The 21565-nt window shown below is 38.3% G+C and overlaps 1 protein-coding gene across 10 annotated transcripts in view; it reads right to left on the bottom strand.

The window, feature by feature from the left end:
* CDK19 (cyclin dependent kinase 19) overlaps positions 1 to 21565 on the bottom strand; it is a 158262-nt gene that overhangs the window by 106636 nt on the left and 30061 nt on the right. For 3 of the 10 annotated variants that reach the window (XM_025444896.3, XM_049092467.1, XM_049092464.1), the window contains exon 2: positions 11911 to 11972. The exons of the other annotated variants lie outside the window; for them this stretch is intronic. The gene's annotated coding sequence lies outside the window, so the exon portion shown is untranslated. The remainder of the gene's footprint in view (positions 1 to 11910; positions 11973 to 21565) is intronic. 10 annotated transcript variants of the gene reach the window in all.

The raw sequence follows: 21565 nt of genomic DNA on the forward strand, positions 1-21565 counted from the left end.
CAAAGGCAGACGCTCAACCACTTAGCCCGGGGCCCCTGTCTTACTCATTTCTCTGTATCTCTTTAGGAGCTAACAAAGTGCTGTGCAAATAGTAGAAACTAAACATTTTTGCACTGAAATAAACATGTTTATTAGTCTTGATTAATTTTAAAAATATTTTCAGCATAACAGAAAATCTGGAAAATCTTCTTTAAAAAATATATTTTCTAGGGACACCTGGGTAGCTCAGCAATTAAGCACCTGCCTTTGGCCCATGGCATGATCCTGGAGTCTGGGGATTGAGTCCCATGTCGGGCTCCTGCATGGAGCCTGCTTCTCCCTCTGCCTGTGTCTCTGCCTCTCTCTCTCTCTGTGTCTCTCATGAATAAATAAATAAAATCTTCTTTAAAAAAAAATAAAAAATATATTTTCTAAAGACAAAAGTAAAATATGCTGGGAGATAAAATGACAGCAATAAGCAAACACCCATATTTTTAATGGAAAAGTCATCATATCTAAAAATTTACCAGACAGCAACTATCTCCTTCTAGAAGGAAAGGAGAAAAATACAAATATTTTGTCATTCTCACATCTAGCACTGTCAGATCAGATAGAACTAGATCAACAATTTGTTCCTTTCAGTACATTTCATATTTCAGTCTTCACAAATTCAACTCAAATCATAAGTCTCAATGAAAAATAAATACGCTGAAGACAAATTAACAGTCAAAACTACAGCCAGGGCACTGGGTTGCAAGAGCACCTGGCTCCAGGGGTCCCAAACAGACCAGTCATTGCTGACAAAATCCAAAGGCAGAGAGATGAGGGTGGTGGGGCAAGGAATTTATTTCCGCGAGGCCCACACCAGAAACACAGCAGAACAGCTTCTCAAAGACTGTCTCCAAAAGGACTGAAACTATTTCCAGGTTTATATAAAGAAAATGTGGGCCAAAGGTGAGCGGGTACATGCAGGTAGGCAATAAAGGTCAAATGGATCATTGTCATGGAGTCCATCCCAGGTGGAGTCTCTTAGGCTTAAGGTGGGCCCTATTGCCTCAGGGTAGTTTCAGTTCCCCTCAGGGGAATACTTTGCCCTCAGGGTCTTCCACCAGAGCCAAGAGACAAATGGGAAGAACCCAACTGGAAAGTTTGAGGTCAATATGGAAACAACCTAAGTCCTCTTTCAAGATTCAAAATCAACACTTAAAATTTAAATACATGTAAGTTTTCACCATACTACTTAAGTTTCTGCCAAACCTGAGACCACTGAGGAAACTTCTGATAAAACTTAGGTTTTGCCATGTTTTCCTGGCTGACCTTAACTACTGTGATAATAAAAAATGTGATATTGTGATGAAGTAAGAAATATATATTTTGGTCTTCCTTCAGGGTTTCTGGCTCACAGATCCTGAAGCCCTTGTAATTTCCAAAGTGTTTGAAGCATAGAAGCATCTCTTATAATATTTAGTTTTTGTCCTTAGAATAGCTCCAAAAGGGTAAAAGTGAAAGAAACTCTTTTGTTATTCATAGCAAGCCCCTTTCAACCAGACCTGAATTTATTTAGAAAGTCCCTAGATAATCACAGGATGGGGGCTGGTTGATGAGGGAAAACTAGATGATGAGAACTTTCACCTCTCCCGTCAACTACACCCACATCCTCAAGAAGAGGGCTGGAGGCTGAAAACCAGTGGTCAACAATTTAATCAGTCACATCTACATAATGAAGCCTCAACTCTGAAATACAGAATACTAAGAGCTGTAGATTGGTGAACAAAAACATATCTGCTTGCCAGGAGGGCGGCATACCCCAAAACTCCATAGGGACAGAAGCTTCTGTGCTCCAGACCTTCCAGACACAGACCTCATCCCATAAATTCTTCATCTGACTCTTCATGTGTATTCTTTAACATATCCTTTATAATAAACCAGTTAGCTAGTAATCAAATTGTTTTCCTGAGTTCTGTGAGCCCTTCTAGCAAATGAGTGACCTTGAGGAGGGGGTCCTAGGAACCTTCAATTTGTAGTTGAGTTGGATGGAAGTAGTAGGTGACTTGGGAACCCACTGCTTTTTATGGAGGTCTGAAGCTGGACGTGGTCTTGTGGGACTGACCCTTCAGTCTGTGGTGTCAATTTTGATACCAACTGACACTCAAGCAGTCGGTGTCAAAATTGAGCTAAACTGTAGGAGGATACTCAGCTGGTATTGGAGAATTGGTCACTATGAGAAAAGAGTCACACATCTGATAGCAGAAGTGTTCTGGGAAGTGTTGGATGTAAGTAAGTAGAATTGTGAATAGAGAGAGAAACAAGAGCTTTTCCTTTCAGAGAGTCTATTTAATAATACAATAAGTATTCCTTGTTAGAACTCAAACCATTTGAACCATTATAATCTACAATCTCTGAAATACACTTGAAAGAAAAAAAGTGAAGTCCTTTAAAAGACTTTACTTGAAACTTGAATCAGCATGGCACATAAATCATAAAGTAAAAAGTCAGCTATTAGCTATTAAGAATTAATTTAATTTTCTTTTAAAAGTTGCCATGGAGGGGACACCTTAGTGGGTCAGTCAACTAAGCATCCAACTCTTTGTTTCATCTCAGGTCATGATCTCAGGGTGGTGAGATCGAGCCCCATGTCAGGCTCTATGCTCAGCACAGTCTGCTTGAGATGTTCTCTCTCCCCTTTTCCCTCTGCCTCTCCTCCTACTCATGTACTTTTTCTTTCTCTGTAATAAAATAAATAAATAAAATCTTTTTAAAAATAATATTAATTTAACAAGTAAAATTTTCCATAGAAGTTTACCTGAATTCATTCGTATAAAAATTCAGGTAAGACAACAGTCAAATGATCTATTTCATGAGAATGTCAACCTAAGACCAAATTTTAATCACTAAAAACCTAAAAAATAAGAAGTAAGGAATACAAAGCTGCCACTCAGCCAAGAAAAAAGATAAATATCAATTACAAGAACCAGCCAATCAAGTCATAGTTTATGGGTAAACATTAAATCATCTTTAAAACATAAAAAATTAATATCATCCAATAGCACAACACATTTACAATAAGAATTACACTAAGAGCTACATTTATATAGTCCTTAGTAAAAGCCTCAACTATACTAACTCTTTCAATCCTCACAATATGCTGTGAAGCAGATACTATTGCCATTCCATCGTACAGATGAGGACACTGAGAGCAGAGAGGTTAACTCACTCTAGATTACACAGCTAGGTAAGTGCCAAATTCGGGATTCACCTGGATCTAGGAAGTCTGTGCCTTTATAATCACTACAGCTTCATCTCTTCTTATTCCCCTTCTGGATAAAGGGAATAGCATGTACCACAGGCAAAAGAATACTATGCATTTGAGGTTCAGTAAGGCTGATTTAGAATCCAGGAAAGCAAGATAAAGCTGACAAAGAAGAAGGCAGAGCCAGATGGAGCACAACAGGTAAGCCATATTAAAGAAACTGGACCTTTTTTTTTTTTTTAAGATTTATTTATTTGAGAGAGAAAGAGAGAGAGGGGGGGGGGGAGAACGAACGCAGGGTGGGGGGTAGGAGCAGAGGAGAGGGAGAGAGAGAATCTCCAACAGACTCCCCACTGAGCGCAGGGGACTCAATCTCCCGATCCCGATCTCGAAATAGTGACTTGAGCTGAAACCAACAGTTCAGCGCTTGACTAACTGAGCCACCCAGGTGTTCCCAAGGAAACTGGACTTTATGCCAAGAAAAAAAAAAGCATTTTAAGTAATCTGTGTGTTCGTGATTCAATGTTTTTGATAAGTTGAAGTTGAGAGGACTATGGTGTTGTCTAAATGGAGATGCCCAAAAGGCATTTGGATGAACCAAGAGCTGAGAGGGGAGATGTGGACTGGAGATGGTGATGTGAAAGCATTTAGAAAATGAAACCATGAGAATAGAAAAGAGGACAAAACGCTGAAGAACATCGTTTAAGAAAAAGGATTCAACAGTACTAACAATGTAAACAACAGGACTTGGTGCTTTACACTGCTAAGTGGTTTCTAATGATTTGCTTTACTCTGGTCTTCCTAACTAAACACTGCCTTCACTGAAAACAATACCTCCTATAGGCCTTTACAACTCCACAGCCTTAGCATATTCATGGCTATCTGTGGGGTACTTAACCAAATGAGATATGGAGAAGGAATAAATAAAACATACTCGATTTTAGGAAAATCTTTTTGTTTTTGTTTTTTTTTTTTAAGATTCCTTTGATCTCCCATTTCTCCCCAGGCTTTTGCTCCCTCTGCACTTGCTACACTGATTGCTCTAACCCAGCAAAGATAAGGTGAGAGACTGAGGACATGGGAGTTATGTGGTGGTTCTGTGATCTGCTGTCTCATATTCAAAACCTAATAAGCAAAAAAAAAAAAAAACAAAACAAAACACAAAACCAACAAAACCAACAAACAAAAACCTAATAAGCAAATCCAGCCGAAATGATGTTAAGAGAAAAATGGAGGAGACAAGTCCTCGTTTAAAATGAAAGACAGGGGCGCCTGGGTGGCTCAGATAGTTAAACATCTTGATTTCAAGTCAGGTCACAGTCTCAGGATCATTGGATCAAGCACCTGTCAGGCTCTACACTCAACATGCTCTTAATTAATTAATTAATTAATTCTTCTAAAAAATAAAAGACAGAATTTGTTCTATTGCATTTTACTATTACAGCAGGAATTTTTCTTATATTTTTATATTATACGTCAAATCACAAATACTCTCTGCTTTTGGCTGTCTTTTCCACGGTGATGAATCTTTCTTTCCCCTTATTATTCCTATTCATTAGACAAATTTTCCAGAAATTTTACAAATACTCTAAGGTTAAAGCTCTCTTCTCTGGGATGCCTAGGTGGCTCAGTGGTTAAGTGCCTGCTTTCGGCTCAGGGAATGATCCTGGAGTCCCACATTGGGCTCCCTGCATGGAACCTGCTTCTCCCTCTGCCTATGTCTCTGCCTCTCTCTCTCTCTCATGAATAAATAAAATCTCAAAAAAAAAAGCTCTCTTCTCTGCATTCACCAAGCACATCTCTGTATTATACACATGACATTCATCACATACCACCTTGTATGGTACTCTTCCCTAATGTATGACTTCAAGAGTGTGGGATATGGAATTATACACCTGTTATATTAAGTCATAGTTAATGTTCCTTATACCCTCAGGTTACCAGTTTTTGCATTTGTAAACTGAGAAAAATAGTAACAACACTGTACAACTGTTCAAAGTATAATTGAGATCACATATGCAAAGTGCCTAGCACTGTGTCCAGCTATAGGCTCAATAATTATCAGTTCTTACATCAAAATAATGAACTTTTCTTAGAATATGAAAGAAATTCATGAATAGATATTTCCATCAGAATGCTTGGAAAGGAGGGCACTTAGGTGGTTCAGTCGGTTGAGTGTCTGATTCTTGATTTTGGCTTAGGTCATGATCTCAGAGTTGTGAGACTGAGCCCCAGTGTGGACATGGAGCCTGCTTAAGATTCTCTCTTGGGGCACCTAGCTGGTATAGTTTTACTTAAGCGATGGACTCTTGGTTTCTGCTCAGGTCCCAATCTCAGGGCTGTAAAATCGAGCCCCGGATCAGGCTTCCATGCTCAGAGTGTAATCTGCCTGATACTCTCTCTGGCCCTTTCTGCTCCTTCTTTCTCTCTAAAATAAACAAATCTTAAAAAAAAAAAAAAAAAAAAACTCTCGCCCTCTGCTCCTCACCCCCCAAAAAAGAATGCCTAGGAAATGACACAGGAATGAGTTTTGGGGGGAGCCTGGGTGGCTCAGTCAGTTAAGCATTTGCCTTCAGCTCATGTCATGATCTCAGGGTCCTGGGATCGAGCCTCACTTCAGGCTCCTGCTCAATGGGGGGTCTGTTTCTCCCTCTCCCTCTGTCCCTCCACCTGCTTGTACTCACTCTCCCATTCTCTCTCTCAAATAAATAAAATCTAAAAAGAAAGAAAGAAAAAGAAAGAAGAAAGAAGAAAGAAAGAAAGAAAAGAAAAGAAAAGAAAAGAAAAGAAAAGAAAGAAAGAAAGAAAGAAAGAAAGAAAGAAAGAAAGAAAGAAAGGAAAGAAAGAAAGAAAGAGAAAGAAAGATAGATAGATAGATGTTTGGCAAATATATGCAAAAATAGAACATAACACTTGAAATTAACATTTCCTATATAGATAAGTTTTCTGAGAGGGAGTGTCATTATCATGTGTGCCTTTGTGGCAATCATAATACCTAGCAACTAACAATCAAAATTTTATGGATTAATTGATTAGAGGACTAATGTTATTGGTTATCTCCCTTTTCTATCTCCTTCCTAATGGAGGTTACCAGTAAGAGTCTAGAATTAAGTTTTTCATTTAATAGTTTTGCCTATTGTAGTATCTATTGGACCATACAACTGTTATAATAATATATCGAGGTAAAATCTTTGTTCTACAGAAGTTCACAAGAGAATGGAGGAACTAAATAATGTGTGCAGCTACAAAATATAAGGTATTATATGAAAAACTGCCTGAATCCCATGATTTAAAATATTTTTTTTTAAAGATTTTTATTTATTTATTCATGAGAGACACAGAGAGAGAGAGAGGCAGAGATACAGGCAGAGGGAAAAGCAGGCTCCATGCACAGAGCCCGACATGGGACTCAATCCTGGGACTCCAGGATCACGCCCTGGGCCGAAGGCAGGTGCTAAACTGCTGAGCCACCCAAGGATCCTTAAAATATTTTTATAACCATCAATTTAATCCTGTCTCTCTTTTTTTTTTTTAAGATTTTATTTATTCAAGGTGCCTGGGAGGCTCAGTAGACTGGGCGTCTGCTTCTGGTTCAGGTCATGATCCCGGGTCCTGGGACAGAGCCCTACATTGGGCTCCCCGTTCAGCTGAGAGCCTGCTTCTCCCTCTCCTTCTGCTGCTTCCTGCTGCTTGTGCTCTCTTGCTGTCTGTCAAATAAATAAAATCTTTCTTAAAAAAAAAAAAGGCTTTAAAAAAAAAAAGATTTTACTTGTTCATTTGAGAGAGAGTGAGTGAGAGAGCAGGAGTGGTGGGGAAGATACAGAGGGAGAGGGAGAAGCAGACTCCCTGCTGAGCAGAGAACCCAATGCGGGGGCTCGATCCCAGGACCCCAGGATCATGACCTCAGCCGAAGACAGACATTTAACTATGTGAGACACCCAGGCACCCCTAATCCTATCTTTCTTATAGAAATTTCAATGAGAAGAAGGAATCCTCCTATGACCTAATATGAGAAGTACATCATATCTCTTATACTACTGATTAGATAACCTATCAAGGTTGTCATACTTCATAAGGAGAAACTAGAGAGTTTTCCTGCTAAAATCAGAAACAAGGTACTGCTATTCAATATCATACTGAAAGTCCAAGCTAATACAGTAAGATAAAGAAATAAAAAGTATACGGACTGAGAAGGAGGAAGTAAAACTCTGTTCACAGATGATACAACTGTCTTCGGGGAAAATTCTAGACTCAAAAAACTCCTAGACTGGGCAGCCCGGGTGGCTCAGCGGTTTAGCGCCACCTTCAGCCCAGGGCGTGATCCTGGAGACCCAGGATCAAGTCCCACATCGGGCTCCCAGCATGGAGCCTGCTTCTCCCTCTGCCTGTGTCTCTGCCTCTCTCTCTCTGTGTCTCTCATGAATAAATAAATAAAATCTTAAAAAAAAAAAACAAAACCTCCTAGACAAATAAATGATTATAGCAAGGTTACAGGATACAAAGTTAATATACAGAAGTCAATTACTTTCTTATATACCAGCAATGAAAAGTTGGAATTGAGATTAAAAACACAGTAACATTTACATTAGCATCCCAAAAAATGAAATACTTAGGTATAAATCTAACAAAACATGTACAAGATCTATACAAGGAAAACTGAGAAAAGAAATCAAAGAAAGATCTAAATAAAGGGAGAGATATTCTGTATATATGCCTAAGAAGACTCAGTATTGACAAGATATTTGTTTTTCCCGATGTGATCTATAGATTCAACAAAATCCCAATCAAATCCCAGCCAGTTATTTTGTGGTCATTGACAAAATGTCTTTCACGTTGACATGGAAAAGCAAAGGACTGAGAATATCCAACATAATATTGGAGAAGAAGAAAAACAGAAGACTGACATTACCCAACTTTAAGATTTTCTATAAATCTATAGTAATCAAGACAGGGTAGCCCTGGTAAAAGAATAGCCAAATAAATTAATAGAATGGAATAGAAAGCCTCAAACTAGACCCACATAAATACCATCAAATAATCTTGACAAAGCAACAAAGGATAACATTAGAAAAAAAAAGTCTTTCAACAAATGGTGCTTGAACTAATTGACATCCACATGGAAAAAATTAATCTGGACACAGACCCTGCACTCTTCACAAAAATTAATTCAAAACGGAACACAGATCTAAATGAAAATACAAAACAATAAAACTCCTATAAGATAATGTAAGAGAAAATCTAGACGACCTTGAATTTGGAGATGATTTCTGACTACAACTTAAAACTTCTGCTTTGCAAAAGACACTTAAGAGACTAAAAAGACAGGGGATCCCTGGGTGGCGCAGCGGTTTGGCGCCTGCCTTTGGCCCAGGGCGCGATCCTGGAGACCCGGGATCGAGTCCCACGTCGGGCTCCCGGTGCATGGAGCCTGCTTCTCCCTCTGCCTATGTCTCTGCCTCTCTTCTCTCTCTCTCTCTCTCTCTCTCTGTGTATCATAAATAAATAAAAAAAAATTAAAAAGAGACTAAAAAGACAAGCCACAGACTGGGAGGAAATATTTGCAAAATATGTATCTATTAAAGGACTGATATTCAAAATATACAATTTAATATTGTTAGAACTCAACAGTAAGGGGCACTTGGGTGATTCAAGTCAGTTAAGTGTCAGTCTCTTGATCTCAGCTCAGGTCCTGATCTTAGGGTCATGAGTTCAAGCCCTGCACTGGGCATGGAGCCTACTTTACAAAAACAAACAAACAAACAAACAAAACACCTCAACAAGAAGAGAACAAATGACTCCATTTTAAAATGGGCGAAAGATCTACACAGGCATCTCACCAAGAAGATATGCAGATGACAAATAAGTGTATGAAAATATGGTCAACATCACATGTCATTAGAGGGCTGCAAATTAAAACACAAAATAAGATACCACCATACACCTATTAGAATGGCTAAAATCCAGAAAATCAAATGCTGACAAGGATATGAAGCAACAGTAAAGCTCATTTATTGTCAGTGGAAATGCAAAGTGATATAGTCACTTTGGAAGAATTTGGCAGTTTCTTACAAAACCGAACATTCTCTTATATGATCCAACAAATACACTCCTTGGTATTTACCTACATGAATTGAAAACTATATCCACACAAAAATCAGCACATAAAAAAAAATCAGCACATAAATGTTTATAGTGGCTTTACTCATAATTGCCAAAAAGGAAGCAATCAAGATAGCCTTCAGTAGGTGAATGGATAAATAGACTATGGTACGTCTAGACAATGAAATGTCATTCAGCACTAAAAAGAAATGAGCTATCAAGCCATGGAGAGGCATGGAGGAAGCCAAAATGCTTATTACTAAATGAAAGAAGCTAATCAATCCCAGGCTACCTGCTGTGTGATTGTAACTACGCCATTCTGGAAAAGGTAAAATTATAGAGACAAAAAAAGATCAGTGGTTGCCAGTGGCTCAAAGGAAAGGAGCCAGAGATACATAGGTAGAGCAAAGGATATGTTCAGGGTAACAAAAATATTCTATATGACATCATATTGGTGTATACATGTGATTATACATTTGTCAAACCCACAGAACATCTACAACAAAAAGAGTAAACCTTAAGGTAAACTGTGGATTTTAATTAATAATAATGGAACAATACAGTTCATTAATTACAGCAAATACACCAAAACAAGATACTGATTATGGGAAGAGGGGGCAGTAAGGGAGTATATGAGAACAAAATTTTTCTGTAAGCCTAAAAGTGACCTAAAAAAATAAAGGCAATTATTTTTGAAAAAATACCTTGAGTATTTTCATCACATCTTTCTCATTGAAACTGAGGGGTGAGGACCTGGGGAGGAGAGTCTTTCTCTGCCTTGATAGAAGCAGAACTTCACATCTTTTATACTAGTGCTTGATAATCTATTGAATGGGATGAGCACTGAGTGTTATGCTATATGTTGGCAAATTGAACTCCAATTTTAAAAAAATATATATGTTAAAAAAAAAAGATAATCTATTGAGATTCTCAATTGGTAACCAAATATACCACACTCGTATTACTTAAGCAAATATAAGGCTGCATAATTCAACAGTAGTGAATACAACCAACTAGCCTGAAAATGAACCATGAAAAGGCCTTCAAGAAATTACTTCCAATATTATTGGCAAACAGAAAATATCTCCCCAAATGGCCACTGAAAAGAGTAAAAGAAAGGAAAAAGCAGTTAAGAGGTAAAATTGCAGCTAATCATAAAAAACAGTACAAAACTCATCTATCTTCTCATTAATTATCTCCTAGTAAATAGAAGAAGCTTCTCTGAATAGGAGAAAGGTAAAAGAAATAGTTAAAGTCCATTGATTTTAAGATGGAGTCTGTGTTGGGCACAGAACAGAAATTTAATAAGTATGTACTACCCTAAAATATATTTGTGTGTGTGTGTGTGTGTATACATATATATGGATCCCTGGGTGGCTCAGCAGTTTAGCGCCTACCTTTGGCCCAGGGTGTGATCCTGGAGACCCGGGACCAAGTCCCGCATCTGGCTCCCTGCATGGAGCCTGCTTCTCCCTCTGACTGTGTCTCTGCCTCTCTCTCTCTCTGGTCTCTCATGAATAAATAAAGAAAATATTTTATATACATATATATATGTATATATGTGTATGTGTGTATATATATATATATATACACACATACACATATACAACCTTGACTTTGCAGAAGGTGTACAATCCATGTATAAGGTATAATGTGCAGCCACTACAAATAAAATTTCCAGGAGACATAAGAAAACCATTCCTCAAATTCCCATTCAAAATCTCTCTAAAAACTAGCCACATTATGAACTTTACATCTAAGGGTACATTTTGTTAGCTGCTATAGATTTTTAAAAACAAAACAACAAAACCTCTACACAGGTAACATCTGAAGAAAGTTCATAAATGGTTTTATAAGTTCACAAAAAGTAGTATCTGGCACATAAAAGGCAAAATGTTTCTATCTAAAAAAAAAAAAATCAAAGAAGCATTACCTAGGAAAGGTGTGTCACATTATTTTCTTAAAAAGTAACTCATTAAGAAGGTCTCTATAAAAACATATTTTACAAATATGTGGGATGTGTTTATTTCTCTACTGAAACAAGAACTAACTTGAGAGAAGAGCATATTAACACGTTCTGAAAAGAGAGGTAATTAACATATTGGAAGCTAACATTCTTGGCACCTGAGACCTACAGCAAGAATGTCTGTCCTCTAGCCATGAGTCATGAACTAGGCTGCCTCTATTATGAAGCGATCTTTCAGTAAAAGGAGCAGCAGGGAAGAAGACAACAGATGAATAATGACTTGGACAACTTCCCGGGAAGAAATCATCATGAAGCTAGGTCTGAGGAAGCTAGACCGTCGATACTATATGTTATATGTTAATGCTTTCTTTCCTTAATCACCCCTACTGTTAACAGCAGCGTGAAATTTAGTCTTTAGTTCTACCTAAGGCTTTCCATTTTGTGTAGATTTTGATAACACTGCATAAAATTACACAGCGTGGCCTCAAATTTTGTGAAATACTTAATGCATCGTTTTAAATTATTTTGTGATGACATCTGTGAAGAGTTCTCACCTGCCACGTACCCACCCCGGCACACACACACAATGACACCAGAAGGCAACACTCTGCTTTACCTTCTGCTGAAAAGTCTGCTACCTCCAACGCTTGAGGTCCATACACGAAGCCCTCCTGGAATCTACGGACACAGCAGAGGCAAAAGGCAGAGAAGTTTATGTAGATTTAAAGTTAGGCTGCCCAAAACATTAAATGCCAAATGCCTATCACAAGTCTACATATCTGCCAAGGAAATCAGATTTTAGATTTGGCAAGTGAGCACATCCACAATATATGATTAATATTCAGAGTTCATTATATATTACTTAGTTACGTGAAAAGAACAAAATTGAGTCTTAATGAGTATATACTCTCACCAAAAGAAGTGATTGAAACTATCTGAAATATTAAAAGAGCAACAAATTATGAATTCATATATAGTCAAAATAGCAATTTAATGTTTAAAATTACGTTATGAGAGGTGGGGCGCCTGGCTGGCTCAGTTGCTGGAGCATAGGACTCTTGATCTCAGGGTTGTAAGTTGTGATCTCAGGTGTAGAAACTTACTTAAAAATTAATTAATTAAAAATTAAATTATGTGACGAGCTAATCCACACACACACACATAAGGAATATAAAAGAAATTAAGCAGAAAAATATTCTTCACAAAATGGAGTGTGATAGACCCTACACCTCAAGGTAAATTATTTCCTATGACGTCAGATGGGGAATATACAACAATTAGAAACAGACCTGGAAGAGGACAAGGTAGAGGAAAAAGGGGAAAGTAGAAACAAAAAGATATTCTGATGCCAAGGCTGACAGTAATTTTGAAATGAGCCAGGTTGATACATAATGCAGGCAGTAAAGGGGAAATCTACCTTGTTCCAATATTATAAAATAAATATAAGCATGAAACATGAAAAGCTCTTCAGGAAACATCCATGTAAAAACTTAAGGATTTCATCAGGTAAAATATTTAGAACTCAGATTTTCATCTCATTCTTTTCCAACAATAGGGATAAAAGACAAAATGCAGACTATGAGAACAGGAATCAGATAAATTCTACTGGCTATTAAATTTAAAAGAGGGGCACATGCTATCTTTTCGTGATATTTAGAAATCCTTAAAAATGTCAATGAGTAAGTCGAAAAGAAGAAACATAGGAAGAAACATAGTATCACAAAACACTGTCCCTAAACTCAGGTGGCTTGAGTTCAAGTTCCAATCATTCAGTTGCTTTGCAACATCAGGTAGGCCACTTCATCTCTCGGTACAACCAGGGTTGTTCAATGAGTTGTTCACCATCTCACAGATTTATACTGAAGAGCAAGAGAAATAAGATATTAAAAACCACAGCTATAGGGACGCCTGGGTGGCTTAGTGGTTGAGCATCTGCCTTTGGCTCAGGGCGTGATCCCAGGGTCCTGGGATCGAGTCCCACATTGGGCTCCCTGCAGGGAGGCTGCTTCTTCCTCTGCCTGTGTATCTGCCTCTCTCTGTGTCTCTCATGAATAAATAAATAAATTTAAAAAAAAATCACAGCTATATTTTGTAAAAAATTCAAATCAGTGCACTTGACTTAAATTAACAATTTAATAAAAGTTGTCGTGTAGAGGCAATATAGAGTGTGAGGTCCAAGTAATTTGGGGAACTAGATGGGGAAGGAAGGCCAAAAGCAAAAAGGTTGAACTGGCCAAAAGAGCCTAGAGTAGCAGTCGGGGCGAAATGGCAGCCAGAAAGGTCACAGTCCCCAAGAGAGGGCTGTATCATAGTATTAATTTAGCACTTTGCCCAGCACTGCCTCAGATTCATCTTCTCTTAAACCCCCCAAAAAATCTTAGACTGCACCAGCCTCTAATGTGCTGTTTGTGACAGTCTAACTGACAAGATCTGAGACACACTAAGTACCTACATGCTGCATATATTTCTAAAAACCAAACAGGTAAAATCCCACCTGATAAAACAATAATGGCAGCAAAGTCTTCTCTGGAATGTATGATGTGCCGGGCACGATTCTAAGAGCTCCACAGGTATTAAGTCATTTTGGTCTTCACAACTTTGACGTATTATCCTCACTTTACAAATAAAGAAACTGAGACACAAGACCTTAAGAAATTTGCTTAAACATAGCCAGAAGCAGCCGATGTGCAATTCAAACAGACTACTTCAAGAACCACATTCTTAGCCACTGTATCATCCAGTCTGTGGAATTAAAACCATACAAACCAGGCACTTTTCTCTATGGAATAAACCACACAATTATAAATGTTCAATTTATTCATAAATGTTCAATTGAATCCAATGGAGCCAATCATGCCAAATAGATTTCTCAGCATTTGCAACATTTTTCTGGAAAATTAAAATTCATATGATTGTTGTACAAAATATGTTTTACAAAAATGGGAAATGCTTACAAGCCCAGTCATGAGTAATTATATATATGGTCATACATATCCAAATAACATTAAAATGATATTTGTGTTAGAGTAGCAAGATTGAGTGATTTTGCCCCAATTTTTATAATTGCTGCTATGTGGGGCACCTGGCTGGGTCAGTCAGTAGAGCATGCAACTCTTGATCTCAGAGTTGTGAGTTCAAGCTCCAGATTGGGCGTGGAGCATACTTAAAAATAAATAAATAGGAATGATTGGGTGCCTCAGTCGGTTAAGCATCTGATTCTTAATTCCACTCAGGTTGTGATCTCAGGGTCCTGAGATTGAGCCCTGCATTGGATTCCCTGCTCAGTTGGGAGTCTGTTTGTCTCCCTCTGTTCCTCCTCCTGTTCTTTTTCTCTCCCTCTCTAAAATAAATAAATAAATCTTTTTAAATAAATAAATAAATAAAATTGCTGCCATGCTATTATTTAACTCGCTCTTAAACATTTTATAAGCTTAAAAAATCAACATAATGAGATAGTACCACATGCCCATTAAGATGGCTACTATCAATTTTTTTTAAAGGAGGAAAATAAGGTGAGGATGTGGAGAAATTGGGACTCCTGTGTACTGTTGGTGAAAATGTAAAATGGTGCAGTTGCAATAGAAAACGGCATGGCAGTTCCCCAAAAAAATTAAAAATAGAATTACCATATTATCCAGCAATTCCACTTCCAAGTATATAGCCAAAAGGATTCAAAGCAGGGATTCTCAAAGAGACATTTATATGCCATGTTCATAGCAGCATTATTCATAAGAGCCAAAAAGTGAAAGTCACCCAAGTCTCCATTGATGGATGAATGGATAAACAAACTGTGTATACTTGGGGCTGTAATCTCCAGTGATGGAGGTACCCACTTCACTGGACAAATCATACAAGCCTAATGAAAGACTTGCAAACTTCTTGGAATGATCATTACCCTTATCACCCTCAATCATCAGGCAAGGTTGAAAGAACTAATAGGATCCTCAAACTTCAAACTTCTAAACTTGCCAAAACTACTGGATGCCCCTGACTGAGCTATTGCTTTTGATCTTGCTGATAGTTCCCAGTATCCCCTTTGGAAAACAAATTCATTCCACAAGAAAATCACCAGCAGACCAATGTCTACTGGCATACCACCTTCTGCTGATCCCTTGTTGCTTCAGGCTAGTATGAACAGCCACTGTAAGTCTCTAATGTCTTATGCTCAAGCCTATTATCAATAGGTGAAGCCATCTGAGATCCCAATTCAAAGGATCCTGTTGGTCACAGTCTAGAGCCTGGTGACTGGGTACTCCAGAAACATCATCAGGGGATGGCAGACCTTGAACCTCGTTGCAAGGGATCTTACCAAGGGCTCCTAACCATTGCCACAGCCGCAAAATTAACAGGCATCGAACCTCGGATACACATCTCACAGAAAGCTCCACCTGACACCTGCTGCTGTGCAGACACTAAAGACCTCCAAATCAATTTGACTAGGAAGATAAGTAGTTGACATCAAGTTAGGCTGTTTCCATCCTAGACGATGGATCAACACTTCATACTTTAACTAAACATGAAACTTATTCCTTTTTCTTTCCTTTCCTCTGGCATTGGTCTGAAAAGATAACACCCTCATCTTTACCACCCACGCCATTGTTAAGGGGGTAACTTCTAGAAAGCAGAACCACCTTTTATTTCAGGCTAGGAGAAACTCTAACTGTGCCACTAACTTTTTATAAGAAAAATGAGACTTCTCACTGGTAGGCTCCCCTGAATTTACACTGCTGATTTAAAAAGGACCTAGCAGGAGTTGGTCATAATTCAAGATCCACTCCTTTGATAGGTCCCTAATTCCCTGGTTAGGAATAAATGTAATGAGGCCATGATCAAGAACTTCTCCTTAATTCTTAAAATTATTGCAAAATCTGCTGCTAAAGCAATAGCTGCCCAAAAAAGATCCTTAGACTTTCTAGCCAAAGTTGGTCTTGGTAATAGGATAGCTCTTGATTACCTTTTAGCTGACCAAGGAGGTGTTTGTCTTAGAGCCAACACCACCAGCTTTACCAAGAGTAACATTTTTGGGGAAGTTGAAACTTAACTATTGAGATCACTGAGCAGGCCACTTGTCTAAAAAGAGGTGACTCCTTCAGTGGGTCTTTCTTTGACCTATATGATTTTGACTTGTTTGGGTCTTGGGGACCATGGCTCCAAAATGCACTCCAAACATTGGAAATTATCTTGTTTACAGAACCATAATAATCTCCCTGGCAAATTATAATCTCACAAAAGCTTTAAATTAAATGACTGTGGCCACTAACCACCAAGGAAATGATCTCCTCAGAAAACGAACAGAGAGAATGAGTGACTTAAAAACTGCAAACCTTAACATGTTACTTGTGAGTATCACAGAGATTAAGCAGAGAAACAGCAACAACTGTGGGAACTTTCCAGAGCAGTAACTGAAAGTGGTGCTAATGCCTTAAATTTTGAGCATATTTCACAGTCAAACCAAGAGTCTGCTCCCAGGGGGTAACTGCCAAAAAAGAAAATCACAGGGTGGGCACTGGGTGGCTCAGTAGGTTCAGCAGCCAAAGCTTGATTTCAGCTCAGGCCATGATCTCAGGGTCCTGATACTGAGCCCTACATCAGGCTGCATGCTCAGCGTGGAGTCTGCTTGAGGATTCATGCCCCCTGCCCACTACCCCTACCCCACATATGCGTGTGCTTTCTCTCTCTCGCTTGCTCTCCCTCTCAAATAAATAAATACATCTTATTTAAAAAAAAAAAAAAAGAAAGAAAAGAAAAAGAAATTCACAGCCCCAAATGGCATCACTTAGTTTAAAGCTCCAAATCAGTAAATCAGGGCTTAATACCAGATCTAACCTCCAAAGCCTTTTTTTTTTTTTTTTTTTTTTAAGATTTATTTATTTGGATGAGAGAGAGAGAGAGAGAGAGAGAACAAGGGCAGGAACAGAGGGAGAGGAACAAGCAAACTTCACAATGAGCACAGAGCCCAACACAGGACTCAATCCCAGGACCCTGAGATCGTGACCTGAGCCAAAGTCAGACACTTAATAACTGAGCCACCCAAGCGCTCCTCGACCTCCAGTGTCTTAACTGATCAATTGGAAATTTTCTGAACAGCACCAATGAAGTAATGTGTGTCATGGGCCTTCTCTATCCCCCAAAGGAGGATGAGGTAGTCTGTATAATAGGACTCCCAGCCCACTCCCTTAAGGGCATGTGATTTTGCCTGAAACTGTCCTTTCTTCTCTTTTGCTTAGAACTTTCTTGCCACACCCTCTTTCCTATAAAAACCTTCCATTTTGTTCTACTCCTTAGCACACCTCTCTACTTGCTAGATGGGATGCTCCCTGACTCATGAATCATTTAATAAGGCAAATTAGATCTTCAATTTTTTTTCTGACACATACTACAACATAGATTAACCTTAAGGATATTATGCTAGATGAAATAAGTAAGTCACAAAAGGGCAAAATCCATGTTATCCTACTTCTATAGAGAAACCTGGAGTAATAGCAAATTCATAAAGATAAGAAAGTAGGATGGTGGGTGCCAGACACTGGGAGAAGGGGAGAAAAGAGCAGTTATTCTTTAAAGGTATAGGGCTTCAGTTTTGCAAGATGAAAAAAGTTCTGTGGATGGATGGTAGTGATGGCATACAAAAATATGAATGTACCTAATGCCACTTTACACTTAAAAATTATTACAGTGAGGGTACCTAGGTGGTACAGTCAGTTAAGCATCAGACTCTTGGTTTCAGCTCAGGCTGTGATCTCAGGGCCATGAGGCTGAACTCCACGTTGGGCTCCATGCTCAGTACAGAATCTTAAGAAGATTCTCTCTCCATCTGGGGCACCTGGGTGGCTCAGTGGTTTAGCAACCTGCCTTCAGCCCTGGGTGTGATCCTGGAGTCCCGGGATCGAGTCCCACATCGGGCTGCCTCCACAGAGCCCGCTTCTCCCCCTGCCTGTGTCTCTGCCCCTCTCTCTGTGTCTCCCGTGAATAAATAAATAAATAAAATCTTAAAAAAAAAAATTCTTTCTCCATCTCCCTCTGCCTCTCCACCTGAGGCAAAGAATCTCAAGCAGACTCCCCACTGAGTGCAGAGCCCCACAAGGGGCTCAATCTCATGACTCTGAGATCATGACCTGAGCTGAAACCAAGAGTCAGTCACTTAACCAACTGCACCACCCAGGCACCCCTACCCCATTTTTTAAAAAGTAATATGTGCTAAGTGTATACAATCTAAAGAGAAGTATAAAGAAGAAAAATAAAATTATTTCATCTCCCAGAAAAAAAATATACTGTAAATCCCCTTTTAATGTATATTTACCCAGTGAAAAAGACATGCTATATAGTCTTTTTAAATGTAATTCCTATTGATGCCATTCTTTTCTGTGTTAATTCTCTTTAGCACCAAGATATTTAGTTTTATGAAAAGCTTAGTTGGAATTTTTTAACTCAAGGATTTAAATATTAAAGCATAATTTTTGTTTCCAGAACTTGAACAGTGTGGTATCAAAATAATGGCTTCAATCCTCTAGGTTTCCCAGCAGAGTAGCGTCTCTACTTAGTTATCAAACATTTATATTCTTGCATTTCAAGGCTATCGACTTTACCAAATCTCTTCTGCAAGAGACTATGAGTATTACTACATAGCTGTTGTACTAAATTGGTCTCCCCACCTCCATTCTCACTCCTCTTTGTGCCTGACACTGCTGGCGGCCTATATACCCATTCTCTCTTTTCTCCTCAGTAACAGACCCTGGTTTTATTCTGGACAGCATGTCCCCAGGCAAAAGTGCACCCTTTCCAGTCTTCCAGGCTGCTACAACTGGTCAATGAGCTGGAAGTGGATGTCAAGGATGTGACTTCTGGAAAAGCTACTTAAAGGGAACTGACTTGGCTGGGAGTGCGTCTGTTACTGAGACATGATGGATGACATCAGGATTTCAAGCCAGTTGATAACACCGTACGTTAATTTTCTTAACTATAAAATATCATTTCTCTTCCAAAACCAAGTATCTTGAGTGGATAAGTAAACTTATATAAGTAAACAACTTTTGAGGAGTTCAAGAGAAAAAAAGCAACAGAGAAAATTTTCTCTTTGCAAGACATCCCTCTCACAAATACTGAGGACTACTTATGTGCCAAGCATTATAGTAGGCAGTTAAAACACAGAATAATGAGGTCTTTGAAAGAGTGCATTTATCCCCATCTCCTTGCAATGAGAAAGCTTAAAGGAGATGGCCTTTAGACTTTTTTTCTTAGTTTTTAAAGGAAAAATGAAACTTTCAAAAGATTTTAGTTTTCCATTTTTTTATGAACTCATTTTTTTAAGTAAAAGTGAAAGAGCCAGTGCCTTTTAGTGCCCACTATGCAGCAACGTACCAGATTCCAAACATACGTAATTTCAACTAAGCCTCATAAAAGTTCTGTGAGATAGTTCTTCACCTCATTTTAAAGGCTAAGTAGCACATGATCTGTGAAAGTTAAATAGCTAGGATCTGAACTCAGAAAAGTCTGCCTCTGACAACTATTGTGTATCACATGCTAGCTCTTAAATTCTTACATATAAACATAAAATATAGGAGCCAAGAGAAAGTTATCAATAAATAACTCACCAGTTAACTAAGCTTTCATATGCTTCATCTCTATTTATAATATTTTGGTTGGGTACAAGGAAGCCACTTTTTAAATGATGAGAAAATTAACTTTAAGGAACACAATTGGGTGCGGTGGGTGAGAGGGTAGTTTGTTGGCTGGCTCAGTCAGTAGAGCATGCAACTCCTGATCTCAGGGTTGTGAGTTCAAGCCCCAAGTTGGGCATGGAACCTACTTTTTAAAAATAATAAAAAATAAAGAGTACAACTGATAGAACCAGAATTCAAACTTTCTGAAATAAGCTTTAAAGCATAAATAAAAGCAAGCAAAATATGTATTTCTCCTTAATTCCTCCCAGTGCAACTATAAGAAAACATTGCATGAGGCCAAGTCTCTCCTAAATTCTATGTATCTGTTATAGAATTCCAATCCATGACTCTAAGGAAAGCCTGCCAATTCTCACACATATACTATTTAGAATAATAGCTCAGGTGAGTAACTACATTCACTTAAGGGTTGGTAAAAACAGTAGTAATAATAGAGACCAAGCAAGAAAGTAACTCTAGAAGAAAATTTGACGCTATGTTGTAATTCAATAACCGTTACCCAGATCTCCTCAAACCTCAAAAATAATGTATTACTATGACAGTACTTGTATATCCAGGCAACAGTCCATAAGAGGTTCATGAAAGGATATACAAGTAAATAAGAAGTGCACTAAAATGATGACATTGAAGTTAGAATAAAAAATGTCCCAACAGTGAGGACTGTGTTCAATGCAAAGATGAATAACCACCAAAAAAGGGGGTGCAATTTCCTTCTATGTGACTATTTTAAAATTCAGAAAATTTTATCTGCATGAAAGTTCCTGTTTAATCGAATCTGAAAAAGCAAGAGAGATTAGATAGATTAGCATTAGTGACCTAAGTCTTTCTCACCCAGGAATGAAATGCCTTCGTTCCATAACCGTCCCATGAACCAGCCAATCTTTTAGCTAACTGGATTCTGAGGATCCTTCACTGTGTCCCAGAATTCAGGGTCTATGTTAACACTGCATTATGTGAAGATAACAATGAGCCAAAGTTTCACACCATGACCTCTACAGCCTTGTTTCCAATGGTGATAAAATATAGCAGAATCTGGTAAAAGCAAGATCCTACGCAGAGACCTAAACAGCCCTTAATTCAGAGTCAAGAAACCTCTGCCAATAACTGGCCCAAGTGACCCCCTCACCCCACACCAAACCCAGTTCCTCAGAACAAAAATTTAAAGATTACTACAAGAACTCTGTGAAATGTAAAAGCTATTTTACAGTTACACACCAAAACAGAAGCAACTTCTCAAAGAACACTGATACCCTTAACTAATTCAAGAGAACAACAATTAGTTAAGAGAAAAGGGAATGTACAATAGCTCTTTTCTATCAAAATAGAACTGCGTTCTTACTTTTACCCCAACCCCACCCCACCTTCTAGCCATCCTGAATTACTTGCTGTTGTGTTTCTTTTTATCATAATTTTATACATTTTGCTTCTTCTCTGTAGAATTGCAGAGATGTAACAATAATTTTGAGCCTGTTTCTAATAGTCAAACTGCCTCCCTCTGGTAGTTACCTTTGAGTCAGTAATCTAAAAGAATAAATAAACTCTTATTTATCTCATTTTGCACATGCTATTCCTAACTGTAGCCTACAGTCCCAC

This window comes from Canis lupus, chromosome 12 (assembly GCF_003254725.2).
Source record: "Canis lupus dingo isolate Sandy chromosome 12, ASM325472v2, whole genome shotgun sequence".
In the NCBI taxonomy this organism is placed as follows: Eukaryota; Metazoa; Chordata; class Mammalia; order Carnivora; family Canidae; genus Canis; species Canis lupus.